The sequence below is a fragment of the Aegilops tauschii genome, chromosome 3 (genome assembly GCF_002575655.3).
Source record: "Aegilops tauschii subsp. strangulata cultivar AL8/78 chromosome 3, Aet v6.0, whole genome shotgun sequence".
Classification (NCBI taxonomy): domain Eukaryota; kingdom Viridiplantae; phylum Streptophyta; class Magnoliopsida; order Poales; family Poaceae; genus Aegilops; species Aegilops tauschii.
The window spans coordinates 134,201,305-134,224,036 of NC_053037.3; positions in this window are offsets into that span (position 1 = coordinate 134,201,305).

Below are 22,732 nucleotides of genomic sequence, written 5' to 3' on the forward strand. Positions count from 1 at the left end.
CACCAACTCAGGCCGCTGCATCAACCTGACGTGACCAGACAAATGCGACGAACCTCCGCAGTAACTCCGCATCTGTAAGTCCCTGCACCTCTCCACCGTAGATCCGCATTTAGGGTTCCGCTGTTCTTCCTCTGTTCTTCGCTGTTCTTCTCGAGTTCCTTGTAGTTCTTCTACTGCAGCCATGTTTTGATCTAAAAGTAGTACGGAGCTCCTGCGGTAGTTGTTGCGCATCCATTTTGTTGCTAGTAGATCCCCTTTGTCTGCAATAAGATCTCGTTCTGAGTCCATGAACTTCTTCTGCGTCAGTCCTAGGTCTAGAAATTTTTCTTTTTAGCCGACCGTTTGATCCAGAATAATTACTGCGATCTGTGAAACTTGTTTGCGCCACACTTAGTCAAAAAATTGCATCTGTTTAGCTATGGCGGCTCACATTTCCGGCTTAAGAGAAGCCACGCGCTGTAAAATTTCCGGCTCATTTATGATCAAGCTGTAGACAACTTGAATTACTCACGACGCCCACAGCGGCTTAGATAACCCGACGGAATTAGCTATGTGTCATTAGGCCCCTTCATAAGCCGCCATTTTGAGTGTTGAACTGTAAATTTCCTCCGGCTTATAATTGAACCGGACATTTCCCTTTTGTCATAGGCTATATCTTTCATAATGCCACCCAAGGTTCCCAAGGCACCCATCACGTGCAACTGGATGAGATCCAATGTCACTGACGACACTTTAGCCGATTTCGTAAAGACGGGTTACCTGCCCAAGAAGGAGGTCATGTCTTATCGTGCTCCTGACCCGTCAGAGGAAAGACCTCAACCAAGAGATGGTGAGGTGGTGATATTTGCTGATCACATGAGCCGGGGCTTCGCACCGCCCGGCTCAAAATTCTTTAGAGAGGTTCTGAACTTCTTTGATTTGCGGCCGCAAGACATAGGACCCAATTCCGTGTCAAATATGTGCAATTTTCAAGTATTCTGCGAAGTCTACCTTGGAGAAGAGCCCAGCCTGCTGCTCTTTAGGGAGTTGTTCTATCTGAACCGCCAGAACGAGTGCGCCAACGGGCCGAGCTTGGAACTTGGTGGAATCTCCATTCAACGTCGGAGAGATTGCCTCTTCCCTTATGCTGAGCCGCCAAGCCATCCAAAGGACTGGAACCAGACATGGTTCTACTGCCAGGATACTTCTCCGGCTGACGAGAGCCCTCTGCCTCTGCTCCTGAAGCCACCGCTCCAATCGACGAGCCAGTCATAGAGACTTCCGCTAACCCGGAGATCCCCAGCCCAGCTCAGCCGGCCGATGACCCGGACGTCGTAATCACCCGGACCAAGTTTGTCGAGCCGGGGAGACCCACTGCGCTGGCCAAATGCTCCGCCAAAGAAGAACTGTTGGAGCGCCGCAGGGCCAGGCTGGAGATCGCTGACTATGCGAATTTGAGCATTGGAGACATCATCTCAAGTTACATTGGTCAAGTGCACAACAGCCGAGACTTAGAGATTGATATGGTAAAGCAAATACAGCAAAAATCTGAGGTACCACTCTCTTGCTTACTCTGTAGTCATTCTCCTCATGCTAGCCCCCAAGTCTACCACTGATGACAGAATATGTTGTAGACTTAACTTCCGGCTTACTTTCATAAACCGGCAATTTGTAAATAGAACCTTTCAGCATGCATTAGCCCCCAAGTGCCAAGTGTCTTTGCTTGGAAAATGCTTGGGACTTTAAAGTTGTATAATAACTATTCGTACTATAACCCGGAAATTGTACAGGCTGCTTGCAAGAAATTTGAAGCTGATATCTCTGAGCTGAAGAACCGCCTGAAGACTCAGGAAACTGAGACCCGGAAGGCCAACGCTAAATTTGAGTCCAGTGTTGCTGCACAAGAAAAGCTGAAGAATAAGTTTGAAACCGAAAGGAAGACTTGGGCCGAGGAGAAGGCTGCTTTGGTCAGCCGGGCCGAACAGGCGGAGGCGGCTCTGACGGAGAGAACCGCCGAACTCTCCGGCTTAAAACGCCATGTGTCACAGATGGTCGCCGCAATCTTCGGTAAGTCATTTTGCAGGCTTTCAACAAGTTTACAGTCTTTATGTCTCATAATTCCCATCATTGCTAGCGGCTTATCTGACTTTGTTAAACAGGCCCCAGAAGCGCCAACCTCAATCAGAACGTGCTGACCTAGCTGAAGGCCGTGTACACCTTGGTGGAGCAACTCTACACCGAGTCACAGCGCGCCTTGGCCGTTGTGGCCCTGTCCAATGAGGTTTCGACTCACCTGGCGGACGTACTTCGCCGGCTTGCCGTTCTTCCTCAGCGCTTCCAAGAGCTACGACGGGCCTCTGCAAGAGCCGGAGCCATTGTTGCTCTGAGCCGGGCCAAGGCTTTCCTCCCGGAGCTAGACCCGGCGGAGATTACGCTTGGATACCCCAGTCTGAAGGAAGACGGTAGTCCCTTTGATCAAAAAGACTTTGCGGCCTGTGTGAAGAGTGTGCGCCCGGTGGCTACCTCGATTGGGAATGACACTGACCTCACCAAGTATCAGCCGGGCTATGACTCGGAGAATCAGAGGATCCCCACTCCACGCTACGAAGCAATCAGCTTGATCCCTCTGACTCGTAAGCATACCTTCGCCCCAGAAGTTGACCCGGCCGGGTTAATTGACGAGGAGGCTCAATTTGAAGCTTTGAGCGGCATTGACTGGAAATCTTCAACCTTCCAGGTCATGGGAACAGCCGGAGGAGCGGAGAGGGATGAGCCGGAAGCCTCGACCCAGCAAGCATCTTGACTCTTATGCGGCCCATGGTTATGCCTTTAAAACAATGCCTCACCTTTTGGACTCGGGGAGTCTTGTAATAGAGTAGGACAAACATGTTAACCTTGTCGTGCCATCGTGCAGATGTTGAATGCTTAGCTCCATTGAAGTTGCTTCCTTATATTCCTCCGGGTCATAATTGATCATTTATTGTCCTTAAGCTCAAATAGCTGTCTTTAACCATCCAGCATAGAAAAACAAGTCACAAGTCTCTAGGCGGCTTATCGCAGTGAGAACCATAGACCTTACATATATAACCCGGAATATGAATTAAAAATCACCAAAGACTGGCCCTCAATTATATCTTTGATGTAACCATAACTGCATACTTACAAGCCTACAAGTATAGTTCCGGCTTATGTAACCCGAATAATGAGGTGAAGATCTCAACTCCGGGTTACCAGCATCAAGAATACTTATTATGTATTATCAACGTTGTGAATCAAAATTAAGTCGGCAAAAGAAGAGCCGCCCTTGCCCACTGCTGATGTGACCAACAGAACCTGTTGTAAGTCAGAAGATCAAAAACTTAGGGGCTTCCGATTCGAATACGACCGGAGAACCGTGCCAAAGGGGTTAAGCTAAGATTCGAATGCGATCATATAGCCCCCAGTGGCTTTGGCGATGCCAATCAAGAGGGTACCGACAACTATGTTCTCTTTGGTTCGAATACGACCCATGTTTGAACAGGAAGCCCCCAAATGACCTTAAGAGTTGTTTAACGACGCTGATTCGAATACGATCCATGTCGGTTCCCAAAGGGGGTTGAGCTATGATTCAAATATGATCAACAAAAACTCCCCAATGAGCTCGGCACTTTGCCAATCAAATGGGTATCGACATCTATGTTCTCTTTGGTTCGAATACGACCCATGTTTGAACAGGAAGCCCCCAAGTGATTATATTGGTCACGGCTAGATTCGAATACGATCATAAGCCGGATCCACCTCCAAGTGACCATGTGATGTTGTAATGGAAATAACACGTTTACCTTTGGAGGAGAAAAGGACAGAGGTCCTGCTTTATTATTTAACATAATATATACATGGCTATAGAAATATGTACATTATGAGAGCCGGTGGCTCAGGTGTAATAAGGCCGAAGCTGAGCTATGTTCCACGGCCGACGGGTCTCTTCCTCCGACTTGCGTGAATCTTTATGCTCCCAAGGCGGGGATAGCTTGTGTGCATCTGTTTGATCTTGGATGAGCCGGAGCACCAGATCACCTTCCTGGAAGACCCGGGACTTAACCTGGCGACTGTGATAACGGCGCAGGTCTTGTTGGTAAATCGCTGAGCGAGCTGCTGCCACGTCACGCTATTCGTCCAACAAGTCAAGAGCATCCTGGCGCGCCTGTTCATTATCCGCCTCAACATAAGCCGCCACTCGAGGTGAGTCATGACGGATGTCACTGGGGAGGACTGCTTCCGCTCCATAAACCATGAAGAAAGGCGTGTAACCCGTAGACCTGTTAGGAGTAGTATTGATGCTCCATAACACGGAGGGTAACTCCTCCACCCAACAACCCGGCGTCCGTTGCAAAGGGACCAAAAGCCGGGGCTTAATGCCCTTCAAGATCTCCTGATTAGCTCTCTCAGCTTGACCATTGGATTGAGGATGAGCCACTGATGAAACATCAAGTCGAATATGCTCTCGTTGACAAAACTCCTCCATGGCGCCCTTAGATAGATTGGTACCATTGTCAGTTATAATGCTGTGTGGAAAGCTAAAGCGAAATATCACCCTTTTCATGAACTGAACCGCCGTGGCTGCGTCACACTTGCTAACTGGCTCTGCCTCAACCCACTTTGTGAACTTGTCAACTGCCACCAAAAGGTGGGTCTTCTTATCCTTGGACCTTTTAAAAGGCCGAACCATATCAAGCCCCCAGACCGCAAATGGCCAAGTGATTGGTATCATCCTCAGCTCCTGAGCCAGCACTTGAGCCCGTCGCAAGAACCTCTGGCAACCATCACATTTACTGACCAAGTCCTCCGCATCAGCATGAGCTGTCAGCCAATAAAAACCATGACGAAAAGCCTTAGCCACAAGAGATTTTGAGCCGGCATGATGGCCACAATCCCCCTCGTGAATCTCACGCGAAATATCTTGGCCTTCCTCAGGGGAAACACAACGCTGGAAAGTTCCAGTGACACTGCGACGATGTAGCTCACCATTGATAATGACCATTGACTTAGACCGCCGGGTTATTTGTCTGGCCAAAGTTTCATCCTCAGGCAAATCTCCCCGGGTCATGTAAGCCAAGTATGGTACCGTCCAGTCTGGGGTGATGTGGAGAGCCGCCACCAACTGTGCTTCCGGGTCAGGGACAGCCAAGTCTTCCTCTGTAGGTAACTTAACAGAAGGGTTATGCCAGATGTGCAAGAAGGTATTAGGCGGCACCGGCTTTCGCTGAGAGCCCAGCCGGCTTAATGCATCAGCCGCCTCGTTCTTCCTGCGATCGATGTGCTCTACTTGGTAACCCTGGAAGTGTCCAGCAACGGCATCAACTTCACGGCGATAAGCCGCCATGAGAGGGTCCTTGGAATCCCACTTGCCTGATACTTGTTGAGCCACTAAATCTGAGTCGCCCAAACATCTTACTCTGCTCAAGCTCATCTCCTTAGCCACCCGAAGACCATGGAGCAAAGCCTCGTACTCAGCCGCATTGTTAGTGCATGGAAACATCAACCGTAGCACATAACGGAACTTGTCACCTTTAGGGGAAGTCAACACGACTCCAGCCCCCGAGCCCTCCAATTGCCTAGACCCATTGAAGTGAATAGTCCAATATGTATTATCCGGCTTTTCTTCAGGCACTTGTAGCTCTGTCCGATCATTGATGAAATCCACCAAAGCTTGAGATTTAACAGCAGTGCGCGGTACGTATTTCAGACCATGAGGCCCGAGCTCTATAGCCCACTTAGCCACTCTTCCTGTGGCTTCTCTGTTTTGAATGATATCTCCAAGGGGAGCAGAACTAACCACCGTGATAGGGTGACCCTGGAAATAATGCTTAAGCTTCCGGCTTGCCATGAACACACCATAAACAAGCTTCTGCCAATGTGGATACCGCTGTTTGGACTCGATGAGCACTTCACTGACGTAATAAACTGGCCGCTGAACCGGATACTCCTTACCCTCTTCCTTGCGCTCCACCACCACAGCCACACTGACGGCTCATGTGTTAGCAGCTACATACAGTAATAAGGGCTCCTTGTCAACCGGAGCAGCAAGGACTGGGGGCTCAGCCAGCTGTCTTTTCAAATCCTCAAAAGCAGTATTAGTAGCATCATTCCAGACAAAGTCATCAGTTTTCTTCATCAACTGGTACAGTGGCATGGCCTTTTCACCCAAACGGCTTATAAACCGGCTCAAAGCAGCGATGCGGCCTGCGAGACGCTGGACGTCGTTGATGCACGCCGGCTTAGCCAGAGAGGTGATTGCCTTTATCTTTTCCGGGTTAGCTTCAATGCCTCTGTTGGAAACCAGGAAACCCAAGAGCTTGCCTGCAGGAATACCAAAAACACACTTGGCCAGGTTAAGCATCATCTTGTAAACCCGGAGATTATCAAAGGTTTCTCTAAGGTCATCTACCAGGGTCTCCTTCTCCCTGGACTTGACCACGATATCATCCACATAGGCGTGAACATTGCGCCCAATCTGGTTATGAAGACAATTCTGCACACAACGCTGGTAAGTCGCCTGTGCACTCTTGAGTCCAAAAGGCATAGACACATAACAGAAGGCTCCAAAGGGAGTGATGAACGCCGTCTTCTCCTGGTCCTTAACTGCCATTTTAATCTGATGGTATCCCGAATAAGCATCCAAGAAACTTAAGCGTTCGCAACCCGCCGTAGCATCAATAATTTGATCAATACGGGGGAGAGCAAAAGGATCAGCCGGACACGCCTTGTTTAAGTCCGTGTAGTCCACACACATCCGCCAGGTGCCATTCTTCTTGAGCACGAGCACCGGGTTAGCTAACCATTCCGGATGAAAGACTTCGACAATAAACCCGGCCGCCAAGAGCCGGGCCACCTCCTCACCAATGGTTTCCGCCTCTCTTCATTAAACCGCCGAAGGAACTGCCTGACCGGCTTAAATTTCAGATCAATATTGAGAGTGTGCTCAGCGAGTTCTCTAGGTACACCTGGCATGTCAGAAGGTTTCCATGCAAAAATGTCTCTGTTCTCACGGATGAACTCGATGAGCGCGCTTTCCTATTTTGGATCCAGATTGGCACTAATGCTAAACTGCTGAGATGAGTCACCTGGAACGAAATCAACAAGTTTAGTCTCATCAGCCGACTTAAATTTCATTGCCGGCTCATGCTCCGTGGTCGGTTTTTTCAGAGATGTCATATCTGTTGGGTCAACATTGTCTTTGTAAAACTTCAACTCCTCTGTTGCACAAACAGACTCTGCATGAGCCGCGTCGCCTTCCTCACACTCCAAGGCTATCTTTCGGCTGCCATGAACCGTAATGGTCCCATTGTGACCCGGCATCTTGAGCTGTAAGTATATGTAACACGGTCGTGCCATGAACTTGGCGTAAGCCGGCCGCCCAAATATGGCATGGTACGGACTTCTTATCTTGACTACTTCAAAGGTCAATTTTTCCACCCTGTAGTTGTATTCATCTCCAAAGGCCACTTCCAGTTCGATCTTACCAACTAGATAAGCCAACTTACCAGGCACCACACCATGGAAAACAGTATTGGACTGGCTGAGGTTCTTATCAATCAACCCCATGCGACGGAAGGTTTCATAATAGAGGATGTTGATGCTGCTGCCTCCATCCATGAGCACCTTAGTGAACTTATATCCTCCCACTTGAGGAGCCACCACCAGGGCCAGGTGACCCGGATTATCAACCCGGGGAGGGTGATCCTCCCTGCTCCACACAATGGGCTGCTCAGACCATCTTAAATAGCGTGGAAACGCCGGCTCAACAGCATTCACAGCCCTCTTATGAAGCTTCTGATCTCGCTTACACAGACTGGTGGTAAATACGTGATACTGTCCACCATTGAGCTGCTTTGGATTGGTCTGGTATCCTCCCTGTTGCTGTTGATGCCCCTGGCGGGACTGCTGATTAAAGCCCCCTTGAACATTCTGAGGATTGGAATTTGAGCCGCCGCCCGAGCCATGAAAGCCGCCGGCGCCTGAGCCGCCGCCTGGGCCATTGTTGCCATTAAAGGCGTTGGAATTCTTAAAGGCCTTCATGATTGCGCAATATTTCCATAGATGTGTAGCTGGCTTCTCCCTGGAGCCATGCCTTGGACAAGGCTCATTCAACAACTGCTCAAGCGTTGGGCCTGAACCGCCGGCTCGGGGAGGTGGCCTCCCTTTACGTCGCTGGTTGTTACCCTATGAGCTGGCATTGGCCACAAACTCCATGCTGCCATCAGCCTTACGCTTGTTAACTCCTTGGTTCGCCGGGTTATGCAGAGGACCCTTGCCATTGCCGTTCCTCTTTCCCTTCCCCGTCCTTTCATCATCTGACGCGGGGTCCTTGGTACTATCAGAGTCGGCGTACTTGACGAGAGCCGCCATCAGCGTACCCATATCATTGCAGTCGCGCTTGAGCCGCCCGAGTTTCATCTTCAGGGGCAGGAAACGACAATTCTGCTCCAACAATAAGACTGCAGAGCCGGCATCCATCTTATCATATGAATGTATTATTTCTTTGACCCGGCGAACCCAATGTGTCATAGACTCACCCTCCTGCTGTTTACAGTTAGTCAAATCCACAATTGACATAGACTGCCTACAGGTATCTTTGAAGTTTTGGATGAACCGGGCTTTCAGCTCAGCCCAAGACCCGATAGAATTCGGCGGCAGCCCTTTCAACCAAGTGCGGGCAGTCCCATCTAACATCATGGTGAAGTACTTGGCCATCGCCGCTTCGCTGACCTCCAGCAATTCCATGGCCATCTCGTAACTCTCGATCCAGGCTCCGGGTTGTAAATCAGCCGTGTAATTAGGCACCTTCCTAGGCCCTTTAAAGTCCTTGGGTAGACGTTCATTGCGGAGAGCCGGTACTAAACAAGGAACACCTCCAGTCCTCGTAGGGATACCCACGTCGGCGGAAGCCGTCGGATAAGCCGGGGGTGTCTGGTAAGCCGTCAACTGAGGCACCTGCTCCGCCTCTTGCCGTGCTCTATCTTGGTCTGCTGCGTGAAAGGCCCCGTTATGAGCCGGGCCGTGGCCAGGTGGCAAGTCATGGCGTCGGACATTACTTGAGCCGGTCGCTGAGACCATGTGTCTGCTATAACTCGGGCTCCGGCCTGGACGAGGGGTTGAATGGATCCTGTCCCGGCTATAAGAGTACGCCTCTTGCTACGCCAGAGCTATCTGAAGGAGTTCTCTGACCCGGCGGGTTTCAACCGCCATTGGAGAGTCGCCCTCAATTGGGAGAGCCGCCAGCCGTGCCGCCGCGGCGACCATGTTTTCCAGCGGGTTGGCATAATGACCCGGTGGTATTGGCACGTACTGAGGCGGGGCAGGGTTCGCCCGGGGAGGTCCCATCACTTGGGGCTGAATTGGTGTCCCAGCCCCGGGCACTATGATCTCCGGCGGGTTACTAGACCCTGCACCCGGCGTGTTAAAGAGGTTTCGAGGATCGTAAACCGGAGGGAGTCGAGATTGGGCCTTTTGATGCCTCCTTCTCATGACCTCATTGGATGCGTTTTGATCCATCGTGAGCCGGAAGGACTGTGCCTGAATCAGCTGAGTCTGGGCGTCGAGAGCCGCCCTCTCTACAGCCATCCTGATCCCCTCCATCGCCAGATCCTCCTTGGCCTTTGCTAGATCCAATTTTAACTGTGCCACCTCCGCGTCATCTTGAACTTGATCCGCCGGAGCCACCGTAGCGGTCAACAGGGCCGTCATCTTGTATGTGAGATCCATCAGCACCTGAGCCGGCGAGGGCACCGGGCTTCCTGACCCAGAGGCGGGGTTCTGAACAGGTTGCGCGCCGGCCATGAAGATTCCAACCCGGCTCGGCGGTTCAAAGGGGTCCGGAATGCTGTCGCCGTCGGAACAACCCCTGAGCCTGCCATCCTGAAGTTGATATAACGAATTTGACTCATCCGTAGCCGACTCGCCGTCAGAGCCGGCAGCCGTCTCATCACTAGATCCAGACCCTTAAGAGAGTCCTCCATGGACACATCCCACGAAAGCATGCTTCAAGGCAGGTAGAGCCCGGGCGGGTCGTGCACGCTGAGCCGTCTCGATGAGATCGGTGCAGAGTTCCGGCTCAGGGCCCGGCTCACCAATCTTACCAATGAAGACGTGGATTCCGCCGAAGGGGACCCGGTACCCGTACTCGATTGAGCCGGCGTCGGGGCCCCAGGTTGCATCGTCGATGTAGAGCTTGCCGCGACGACTCTTGGTCATCCGTCCCACAGCGTATCCCTTGAGCCCTTCGAAGCTGCCCTTCAAGAACTCAAATCCACCGTGCGCAAGCCCCACGGTGGGCGCCAACTGTCGTGGAATTGTCACGACAGATGTCCTCGAGCTAGGACTTAGTCGTAGAGCCATTGCAGCTAGGAAGCTTAAAGGGCGGGACAAGGAACACGGGGGTTATACTGGTTCGGCCCCTTACGGTGAAGGTAAAAGCCTACGTCCAGTTGAGGTGGTATTGATTATGGTTTCGATGACCAGGGAGCCTAATCGCTATGCCTGGTTCTCGACGAGATCTTACTTGTCCCTAAACCGCCACCGGGTCGCCCCTTTATATAGAGAGGTTGATGCCCAGCGGCTCTCAGAGTCCCGGCCGGCTCATAAGAGTGTCCGGCTCGGACTCTCAACTATTCTTGCCTTACACTACAAGTTCCACCATAATGGCGGTTATCACTACGGGCCTTAAGCCATCTCTGGGTCTTAAGACCACATTCACCCGCCGTCTTCAAGCTCGGTACTGGGCTTCGCGTGATGACCATTATGAGTAACCCGGCCCCTCCTGGGCGGGTGACTCTAATGGTTATGTCCTCAACATACATGATCCATTCTTGGGGTGCTTTATTGCCGGGAGTAACTGTTTCCAGCACTTCTTCATCAGGGGTTGGCGTCCATTCTGCAATAAACTTTGCCAATTCCCTGTTCTGGATCTTTGATGTGCTTTCAAATTTCAGGCCAAAGCTGGATAACTCCAATGCCCACTCCACTATTCTTCCGGCAGCCTCAGGGTTTCGGAGTATCCTTTGCAAAGGATAGCGGGTGACAACCGTGATCTCATGGGCTTGAAAGTAGTGGCGCAGTTTCCTTGAGGCCATGACAAGGCCAAAATTCAACTTTTGCACACCAGAGTACCTGGATCTAGCCCCCTGCAACAGGGAGCTGACGAAGTACACTGGGCGCTGCACAGCTTTCTTCCTTGATGCGTCATTGGGGTTGTCTCCGCTACCGCACTATTCTTTGTCCTGATTCATATCTGGCATTGCCGGGCTATTCTCACTCTCCCCCCGGAATGGACACTAGTTGAGGCTGCTGCTTCCTCCACTTCCTGCTGCACCACTAGTGCTACACTAATCACTTGATTAGTTGCCGCCAGGTATAGCAGCAACGGCTCCTGTGTTTGGGAGCGATCAAAGTGGGCACAGAGGACAAGTAGGTCCTCAAATCTTGTAGTGTTGTATTTGATTCTGGAGTCCACTTCATGGGTCCTGCCTTCTTCAAGATCTTGAAGAACGACAAGGCGTGCTCGGCAGACTTGGAGATGAATCTACTAAGCGCGGCAACGCACCCTGTCGAACGCCTCACATCCTTAACTGTCTTAGGTGCCTGAATCTGCTCAATAGCCTTGATCTTTTTGGGGTTGACCTCTATCCCGCGATGGGACATGAAGAAACCAAGTAGCTTGCCAGAGGGAACGCTAAACACGCACTTCTCCGGGTTCAGCTTCAAGTTGATCTTGCACAGATTAGCAAATGTCTCTTCTAAATCCTGGATGAGGGTTGATCTGTCCTTGGTCTTGACCACAATATCATCCATATAAGCTTCAATGTTCCTGTGCAACTGTGATTCAAAACCACTCTGGACTGCTCTTGCAAAAGTGGACCCAACACTCTTCAACTTGAAAGGCATGTGCACAATGCAGTATGTGCCACATGGGGTGATGAATGAGGTCTTCTCTTCGTCTTCCTTGGACATAAAAATCTGATGATATCCAGAGTACGCATCCAGAAAGGAGAGAAAATCACATCCTGAAGTGGAATCCACAATCTGGTCGATGCGCGGCAAGGGAAATGTGTCCTTCGGGCAGGCCTTGTTAAGATATGTGAAATCTATGCAAAGCCTCCATTTTCCGTTAGTCTTGCGTACGACCACTGGGTTTGCTAACCATGTTGGATGTAGTACTCCTCTGACCAAACCAGCTACCTCAAGTTTCTTGATTTCCTCTACAATGAATTGCTGCCGCTCCAAGGCTTGCTTCGGACCTTTTGCTTGGCAGGTCGGGCATGTGGGCAGACAGCAAGGTGGTGCTCGATTAGCTCCCTGGGAACACCGGGGATATAAGATGGTTGCCAAGCAAACACATTGATATTCGCCCGCAGGAAGGCAAAGAGCGCACTTTCCTATTTGTCATCAAGGGTGGCACTGATAGTAAAGGTACTATCAGCGCCAGCCAGCCGTGCCGGGACCTTTTTCACATGAGGTGCAGCAGCCTTGGATTTCTTGCTATTCGAACTCTCTAGTAAGTCATCAACAGGTGTAGCATCCTCCGAAGAGGTACGCTTCCCGGATTCCTTGTCGGTGTCCCTGCTAGCCTTCTTCTTTCCTCTACTTTCCTTGGCGGGAACTGCGGCCTCTGCCGCGACTGCGTCCCGGTACATCTTATCCACGCAAATAATTGTGTCCTTCTCGTCTAACGGAACAAAAATGACACCCACCGGCCCTGGCATCTTCAAGGTGTTGTATGCATAGTGGGATGCTGCCATGAATTTTGCCAGAGCTGGGCATCCAAGGATTCTGTTGTACGGCAGGGGAGGTCGACCACATCAAGCACAACCTTCTCAGTCCGGTAGTTCAACTGTCCTCCAAATGTCACTGGCAACGTGATCTTTCCCTTAGGATGACTCCTACCAGGGTTGATTCCTTGAAACGTGCCCGTGACCTTGAGTTCTTCCCCAGCTATCTGAAGTTTTCTGATGACCTTTGGGGAAATCAGATTCAACCTGGCCACGCTGTCAACCAACATCTTTGTGACTTTGAGGTTGCGGATCATTGGTGAAACCGACAACGGCAAGCATCCTACCGCAGTGGTGCAGTCAGGATGGTCCCCTTCGTCAAATATGATGGGCGTGCATGACCACTTGAGCAGCTTCCGAGATTCTGCTGCTGGCTCCACGGTATTGACCTCACGCGCCCATCGTTTAAGTTGGCGGTGAGAGGAGTGCAGATATGCACCACCGTCAACGCACAGGGCGTCAGTGGCCTTCTGGAATTCCTGCTCACTGGTTTCCTCTTCATCCCCTCCATCACTTTCATCATTGCAATCCTCCTTCTCTCGGCCCCTGGTGGGTTTTCCTTGGTTCCGAAGAGCCTTGCTGGGGCGATTTGCTTCACAGCCTCGGCCCTTCCCGCCAGCGTCATTCTGGCCTTTTTTCCTTATCACGCTTCTCATATTCAGCCCTCTGCTTCTTGGCGAGCTGCTCAACCTGATGAGATTCCTAGAGATCGTGGCCCTTGGTCCGATGAATCTTGCAATACGGCCCATCACCTTTCCTAGCCTTCTCGGCAGCCGCAGCCTCCCGGCAATCAGTGCACGTGGCAACTTCCTTGCCGAGGGCTTCGGCCTTGGCCTTCTTGCCAGTACTAGGTGTGCCCGATCCCTCAACGGTTAGCACAGCCTGAACCTTGCGCTTCTTGTTCTTCTTCTTCTGACTGGTGGCCTCGTCGTCATGTTCTGAGTTGACATCGATGCCATCTTCTTCTCCAGGAAGCTTCCTCCCCTCCTCCACCCGAGCACACTTGTCCACCAAGGTGTAAAGTTCCTTCACAGTCTTGGGCAACCGGACGTTCATCTTGGAACGTATCCGGCGCTTGCGTATGTTGGACTGGAATGCAGCTATCACAGCTGCCGGGTGAATATCTGGAATATTCCTGTGGACTCGGCTAAACCTCTGCATGTACTTCCGTAGAGTCTCTCCTTCCTTCTGCGGGAGAAGCTGCAAATCGCTGGGCCATCCTGGTTCTTGGTGGCCGCCCGTGAAGGCGCCAACGAACTCATGGCACAGGTCAGCCCAGGTCAAGATGGAGTTCTCTGGCACATGCATCGGTCAGGACCTCATGTTTGGCTTTTGCGCCAGTGGGAAGTAATTGGCAAAAACCTTCTCATCTCTTCCCCCGGCATCTTGAACAGGGATGGTGTAGATGCTCAAGAACTCTGACGGGTTCAGTCTCCCATCATACTTCTCTGGTATCTCTGGCTTGAACATGCGAGCGGACGACTAACGGACTTGCCACGGCTCACAGGTGAAGGCAGGGCACCTAGCCTCGAAAGGCAGGTACCCGCCTCTGCCGAGCGCAGGCTCGTCGACGTTGGGGCCATCGCGCCCATTGGACTGGTGGTGGTTGTCATGGCGTCGCTCGATGGTGACGTGTGCGCCCTGCATCCGCCTGTCCTCCGGGGCTCGCCATCGGCCTTGACATGCTCGCGGATCAGACGAAGCCATCGAGACGTCATCAAGCTCTTGGACTCGTGGCCCTTGCGCTGGTTGCCATGGTGGGGATTGCATCGTGGCAGTGGCCCCTTCCACACGGCCAGCAGCGTGAGCTGCCGTCGTCGTCTGGGGAGGCCATGGCGGGCTAGCTTGCTGTGAGCCTCCAGCCTCGGCAAAGCCAATCAGACTCTAAATGGTGGCTCTCCACTCATCCATCTGATCAGCTGCCGGCAGAAACCTCAGTTGCAGCTGGGCCCGTGCCATGGCCTCCAAAGCGGTGCTTGGCATTGGTGACGATGATGTAGATCGAAGCGTCGCCCGGCTCCTGACGGTGCCGGCAGTGGCGGTGCCAGGGTCCCGTTGTCGGGAGGTAGTCGCTGGGATGGCGTGGTGACGAGGTGGTGGCATATGTGGACCAATGACCCCATTCGGAGCATCGTCTGGGCCAGCTTGCTCCGGGGGCGGTGCATGTCCTGCAACCGCGCCCACGGCAGGGGCGGCCAGAGGATTGCGATTCGCCTCGGGACGAACGTCACCGCTATGGTTATGCCCCTCGGCCAGGCTGGGAGGGACAGAAGGAATAATCTCTCTACCCGTACCTCGTGGAGCGTGGTTGCCAGGATGTTGTTGGTGCTGTCCTTCTTCGATGCCTCCCGCTCCTGCTTCGGCCGTGGGGGAGGTGGTGACAATGCCGCCTGCGCCGACCATGTCCCTCGCAACGCCCACATCCTCACGCACCTCCGCATTCCCCGCGGCGTCGGCGGTCGCGGGCGGCGGGGCCTTCGAGGTGGACGGGTGAGCTGCGGCACCGGACTTCTTCTTGGGCGCCATAGTCGATGGAGCCGTTGATGATGAAGGTAACGCGCTGCTTACGCCCTCTGGTTCGCGCAAGTGACCCCCCTACCTGGCACGCCAAAGATGCCATGGGAAACCACAGCCACCTATGGGGCCATGAGCCCCTTTTGGTTCGGCGGGGGGATCGGCACGTTGCAGAAATAGCGCAGGAGCGTAACACAACACGGCAGAGATCACACGGGCAGTTTTACCCTGGTTCGGGCCACCGCAAGGCGTAAAACCCAACTCCTGCTTTGGTGTATTGACGGTGGAAAATGGTGTGAAATGCAACGTCTTGCCCGGCAGGGTTGCCTCGGGACGAGAGTGGCTACGTGCGTATGAATGTGTGAGGGTCCAAATCCTTTCTACGGTTGCCATGGGCCTCCTTTTATAGATAAAGGGGTCACCACAATGGCAAATCAGTCTTTGCATACTGATTAGATAGCAAATAGTGCTATCATACCTAACTCTACAAGCTGATAGAGCGCATTAAATGCGCCGCTCAGTGTCACATCACAACATGCCCAGTAGGCCCTGCCGGGCTTTTTTGCCAGCTTTGCGCCTGCTTGCTTGACACATCTTAGGATGGGTGTCGTTTGGAGGTATTTTTTGTAGGAAGTGGCTGCCATGTGGCAGGAAGCAGCCACTTAGTCACTTAAGAGCTTGACACCGCACTGATCGACGACGTGCGTCGCTGAGAGGTGATGTGGAGGAGTGGTTCACCTCCGCGAGCCCCGGCAGGCCTGCTGGGGCGATCTTGGAGGCTTGCTTCTGGGGTAACCCCAACCTTTCCAGGCTCGCCTGCTCGGCAAGGTAGTTTTTTCCCATAGTGATATCTTGTTTCTCTGGCTAGTCTTGGTTTTCTTGATCTACATTTTGATCCTTCAAAGAGCTAATTCCTTCGTGCTTTGATCTGACCTTGGTGCTGTAATCTCATCCTTGGGCCTGTGCATAGTCTGGGCAACGGACCCAGGATCTATTGCACCGACACCGTGCAACCGCCAAGTAGCCCGTTGTTGAGGCCTTTGAGGATTCAGAGGAGAAGTATGACTCCCAGGAAGATGCTCACTATGTCAACCCCACAGATGCAGATATAGAGGCTAAGGATGATCTTGTTGATGGAGATGATGAAGATGAAGAAGAGATGTCTAGTCCTGAGCAAGCCATTCCCAGTGGGCGGGACCTCAGGGGGCTTCCCCTTGCAAAATGGTCCAAGCGAGAGATTTGGGCTGAGAGGCAGAATCATCCCTATGCTATTGCCACTGGTTTGGGGGTGGATCCCCGGTTCAAGAATGAGTTTGAGCAGAGAGTGTACCATGAGCTACTCATGGCGAGGGGCCAGAAGTTTGCTCCTCACAAGCAAGTTAATGTTGAGTGTCTCCGGGACAATGATCACCTCTATCCTGGTGTGTATTCTGCTCATGGGAGGTTGGGCCTTATTCCTTTTGTCACATTCAACCATCTGTACAATGAGGACCTGGTGATGCAGTTCTTTGCCATCGTGTTCTTCTCCAATGACTTTGCTCGCACCCTCACATGGATGTCTCGGGCACATCGGTGCTCTGCTTCTATGTCAAAGTTTTCTGAGATCATTCCTTCCCCATTCATTGATGAAGAAGAGATAAATGATGAGTTTGGTAGGGCTCGTGAGAGTGGACAGCGTCACAAGGATGAGATTGCATTTGCTTACAAGTAGGAGAAGTCCTTTGTCACCGGTTCCATCAAAGACCTTGTGCCTATCTATGATACTATGCGCCATATCCCGAGGTACACTCTCACAGCTAAGGCAGGTGACTCACACAATGTGAGGAGCTCTATGTTGGATGTGTTTGTGTACTTGCATCAGAAGAAGAAGGTGGATGTTCTGGATTTCATGTTCTACAAGCTTCGTCGGTGTGTGTGTGTGCAGGAGAACAAGTCTTTGATCTATACTCCATTCATCCATGCGTTGATTGAGTCCGTTTGCCCAGCTAAGTACATCTGATAGTACGACATCGGTTCTGAAGCGCAATTGCAACTGGACCCCTACTTCTCCTACTCCTTATGTGCCTCCCAAGAAGGGATGCAATCCTAGGCCTGAAGATCAAGCCACATACACTCCCGGTATGTCCTCCACTGCTCGGACCCCTCGTGGTAAGGGCAAGAAGGTAGGGTCTGAGGCTAGTATCACCAGAGGATAGAAGAAGTCCTTTTTTAAGACCATGAGCAACTTGTCAAGATGTGCCAGTCTATCTAGCGCCGTCAGGTCATGGAGATCAATGAGGACAAGCTTGTGAGGTGTCAGAGGAAGGCAGAGCGTGCTGCAGCTGGTGAGGAGGTTGCCCTAGGGTATGAGGACAATGACAATGAGGCCACAACTCGTTCCTTTCTGATGGGAGGGTGGCGCTTTGATGTTGATGATTATGCTTCGAGCGTGCCTCCTCTTGTCTAGTGGGTCTTTGTGTTGCCTTTTCCCTTTTTGTTCTCTTGATGACAAAAGGGGAGAAGTGGTGTTTGTTTTTGAGTTTTTAGTGTGTTGAGATCTGAAGCCTCGTGGTTATATCGCTTTATTGATGTTTAAGTTGGCTTGAGATACTCTTACTTGCTTTCCTTGGTGTGGTTGTGAGCTACTCGTGTTAGCTCATGAGATTCTAGTTATTTATCTTGAAACTTATATGCCTATGCTATGATCATATTGTGCTTATTATGTTGTCTCACGATATTTGCTCACTACACCATTACATGAGATCTAGTCACTGTTGTAGGTTTATTCATGTCTTGAAAATATTGATCTTGGGGGAGCCTCTTATATGTGTGCTTGATGCATTCTCAAGCATATATTTTATCTGGGCACACATATAGGGGATCTACTATGATCAATCATTGCCGCATGGCGTTGCTTAGTTTTATATTATGATGCCATGTCCTAACCATGTTGTCATCAATGCACCAAAAAGGGGGGAGATTGAAAGTGCATGTGTCACTTAAAGTATATTTTGGTGTGATGAAAATATGGTTAGAGGAACTAATATTGGGTGCTAAGGTTTATCTCAGGATATTGGTTCCAAGTTGCTGATTGAGATGTGTGACCCCCCATTTCAAAAAGATCAAAGGCATGGTCTACCCGCGATTCGAAGGTTTTCTTTTTGGTTCGATTCGAGTCGTAGGAAAGACCGCACTATTAAGAGGGGTCGGTGTGGATTTGTGTTGTGTGGGAATATCATTGACAAAACTAAACACTAGCCTACCCACTCCTACCACTTATATCCGTAGTGTGCTAGCGTGTGGTACTCAAAATGTTTGCAACAGAAAGTTTCTGGGCACCCCGTGCGCACGGGGTCTTTTGACCCCCGTGTACATGGGGTATTGCGTAAACTTACTGGGTACCCCATGCGCACGGGGTCTTTTGGCCCCCTGTGTGCACGGGGTACTACGTAACTCCCTGAGTACCCCGTGTGCACGGGGTCTTTTGACCCTAATACGTCCATTTTGCATCATGCTTTTATGTTGATATTTATTGCATTATGGGCTGTTATTACACATTATATCACAATACTTATGCCTATTCTCTCTCTTATTTTATAAGGTTTACATGAAGAGGAGGAATGCCGGTAGCAGGGATTCTGGATTGGAAAAGGAGCAAATATTAGAGACCTATTCTACACAACTCCAAAAGTCGACAAAGCCAATGAAGATGCGGACAACTCAAGAATAGATGGCGACTCCCACCTCCCCACCGCCACCCTAACCCTAGCCACCCCACATCGCCGGCGATCCCCACATCCCTCCATGGGTTTTGCCATCTGATCGGCTCATCTTTCCCTGCGTCTCTTCCTCTCGCCTCTGGTTGTCATCTTCCTCATGGCGGTTCACGCTGCGCTCTCCTTGGGATTGGATTTCTCCCCGGGGATGAAGTTGGCGTCTGAGATCCAACGCACCTTCAACAGATCGGTGCATCCATCTGAAGACACGGGCCATTTCATTATGGTCATCTCTTTTGCACGACACACCTTCCGGCTTGATGAGCAAACTGTGGGGTTTGCTCTTGAAGCGGCCATCGGAGGTTATTGCTCCCACCTCAAGGTATCTTTTCTTCACCATGGCGTCTACTCTTTCAACGTTTCTTGCAAGGAGGTGGGTTTTTTCATTCTGCACCAGCGGAGTTTTGTCTGCGATCAGTTCAAGTGTTTTTTCCACCTCTGGGGTCATGGTGGCCCGGATTGCCAGAAGGAATTCCGTCTTTGGCAATCTGAATGCCAAGAGGAATGGGTTTTAGTCAGCCCCTCTAAGAGGAGAGCTCGTATTGGTTTAGAGGCCATGAAATTTCCTCCGGCCAAATCTTCTCTCCGTGCTCGCGCGACCAGATCTCTTCCTAAGAAGCATGCTACATTTGCAACGTTCATGCAGTACCCAGCGCGTAAGGGCTATAGCTATGGCCCGTCTACCGATGAGGTGGCCACGGTCCGAGCAGCGGGCTACCGTGTCTCGTCTCATGAGGATGCGGATGATCTTTCTCCGGCGACCACCCCACCGCCGGCAAGGCTAGCGATTCAGTTTGGAACAATCCCGCCTTCCCCGGAGGGTTTATCTCCTGCCCGTTTAAACCCTGGAACTTCGGGTGGCCGTTTAGTTTTCACATTGGAAGGTTTGGATTCTACCGTACCCGCTCAACCGCCTCTACCAGGCCATATTCCTCAGTTGGGCTCCAGGGTGCAGCCCATATGTTTGTCAGATGACGAGAGTGGCAGCCCATCACCTATGGCCTCTAGGGCTTCGTCTCCTGAGGATATTATCCGAGACCTGCAAAGTTTTGATGTTATGATTGAAGAGATGGCTGCGAGCTATTGGGACTGTCAGAATTGCCTGGCTATGCGCCACACATCAGAGACATGCACGAATCCGGTCCGGTGCCGTAATTGTTTTCGTTCGGGACACGTTAAAAAAATTGCACCGGCAAGCCGCCTGACTTATCCGTCTGGGTGCCTAAAGTCCCATCGCCGGGTTTTGGGAAGCGGGACCGAACAGAGGATTCTCCACCTGCCTCTCCAGTTTCCCGAGACCAAACGCCTCCGGAGAAAACCCCATCTGCTTCTCCGCCGCCACCATCGCCGCCGGACCGCCCTCACGAGCACGCCCACGCTTCCCCCAGCTCTGGTCCGGCTCCTGCTCTGCAGCCTTCAATGGCGGTGTTTGAGATTGACCCGCATCGCTTTATCCCTGCGGGCTTTGACATTGAAGATGGCGGAGCAGATCGTCTACCTCGCACCTTCTACACGCCGGCCGTCCCGCCGCCCCGAGCGCATGAGCAGTACATGGTGGCCATTGTGGAGCCGATCCCGCCTCCAGAGCTAGTTGGGGTCCGTCGCCAGCAGGTTCTTGATTTTCTAGTTCAAGTGATGCATGTTCCAGTTCTTTCTGCTCAGACTTGGTATCAAGGAGTTGGTCTGTTTGAGATGGAAGATCCAGTTGTCCGGGGCTCTTTCACTCTGCATCCACCGTTCCCCTTAGGGATTGATGATGATGGCAACGAGATTTTTGTCCGTTTTATTCCGCATAATTAGGGTGAAGGTTTTCGTGCTATTCATGGTCAGCGGACGGGGTGGTTGATGTTCATCGGCATCCCTTTAGACTACAGGAATACGCAGTGCATTGCTGATATGGTTGGCTCTTTTGGGCAGTTTCACTACTGGAATAGTACTGACCGGCGCAAGGTTCGAGCTTTGGTCCGTGCCTCGTTCCCCGACAATGCGCTAGTTCCTCGTTCGGTCACCTTTCGGGAATTTGCCAATTGGGGCGACGTCATGGTTTCTTGGTCTGCTGGTTGCTATATCCTGTCAGGGGAATTCGCTGGTGCCATGATCCCAGCGGATGAGGACCCAATGCCTCTAAATGGGAACCCCCACCCGTTGCCTGGAGTTCAAGTGCCGCAGCCATTTTAGGCAATGCCTCCATACCCTGCTTTGGGATGGAACGCTGTTCCTCCGGGCCCTCCTCAAGGGCAGAATGAGGGGGCGGGCTGGGCTGACAATGTGCCGCAAGGAGCAGGATGGGGCCCATGGGAGGAGCAGATTCAGCCTGACCATCAGCAGCAGCATCAAGAGGTCCAACCTGTCCAAGACCAGGATTCTATGATTCTGAACCCATCTGCGGATTCTTCTGATGATGAGGATATGGCTGAGGTCCAGCAGCCTCTACAAGCCCCACCAATTGTGCAGCTGGAGCCGATTCATCTTGGCTTGGTCTGGGTTTTTTATGGACCAGTTCCGCCGCCGGCCATGATCTGGGAGAGATCTTTCAAGACTTTGTTACCTGAATTCTTCATCAAGGATATACCAGCCTGCCTCCCTAGTTCTTCTGCGCTGTTGCTACAAATCAAATTTGGGTCTGCCGATCTGCAAGCGAAGTATCAGCTTTTCTCTCCTCCGCCTGATGTCTCCGTCCCTGGACCCAGCTCCTCGGTGGTCATTGAGGAGTTGGCATCTGACGATCACTCGTGCTCCACTTACCAGGTCTCTCAAGAGGACTTTCAGTTTTCTTCGGTTACACCTTCTCCGCTGGGTAAGCGACCACGTCAGTCTGCACGCTCAAGGCGCTCTATCACGCTTGTGGAGCCAGTTTCCGACTTCTCCATTCGACGCATGACGCGCAGTGCTGCCAAGAGGACAGGCATGAAGCCCGTCTCTGCCATTCCTCCGAGGTCTGCCCCCCAGCGTCGCCCGAAGGCCAAGAAGCTTCGACTTGACGATGAGCCCAACATGCTCCCTCTCCCACCTCCGACGCCTATTCCGACGCTGCAGGCCATTGGAGTGGCTTTGGGCATCGATCCAGCCGAGTTATCAGTGGAGAAGCTTATGGCTTCTCCCAATCCTGCTGAAGAAGGTGATGGTTCACATGATGCTTGATGGCCCACGAAGATTCCTGGCGAGTTGGGCGCTTTTGCTTTTGCACTCTTTTTTTGTTTTCAGTGACTGTCTGCAACACTTGGTTACTGTTATTGCAACATGTGGTCCATTTATGTCCATGCTATTAAGCAGCTGGATCTGCAACTATATCCCTGCGTTGTTTTTTTATGGATAATTGCTATTTTCGCAACTGGAATGTGCTCTGTTGGAATGTGCGAGGGCTCAATTCTGAGGCTCGACAGCGTGATCTCCGTGCCAAGATTGAGGAGAGCAGATGTTTTATTATTTGTCTGCAAGAAACTAAATGTGAGAGCTTTGATATCCGTACGATTAGATCCTTTTGCCCTAGGCGGTTTGATCAATTTGTGTTCTCCCCTTCTGTTGGAGCCTCTGGTGGGATCCTCGTTGTTTGGAATTCCTCGATCTTTCATGGTCAGCTTGTGGATATTCAGAGGTTTGGTGTTATCGTCTCTTTCCAGTCGTTACAGAATTCTGAAAAATGGACCCTAACCACTGTCTATGGGCCATGTGAGGGCC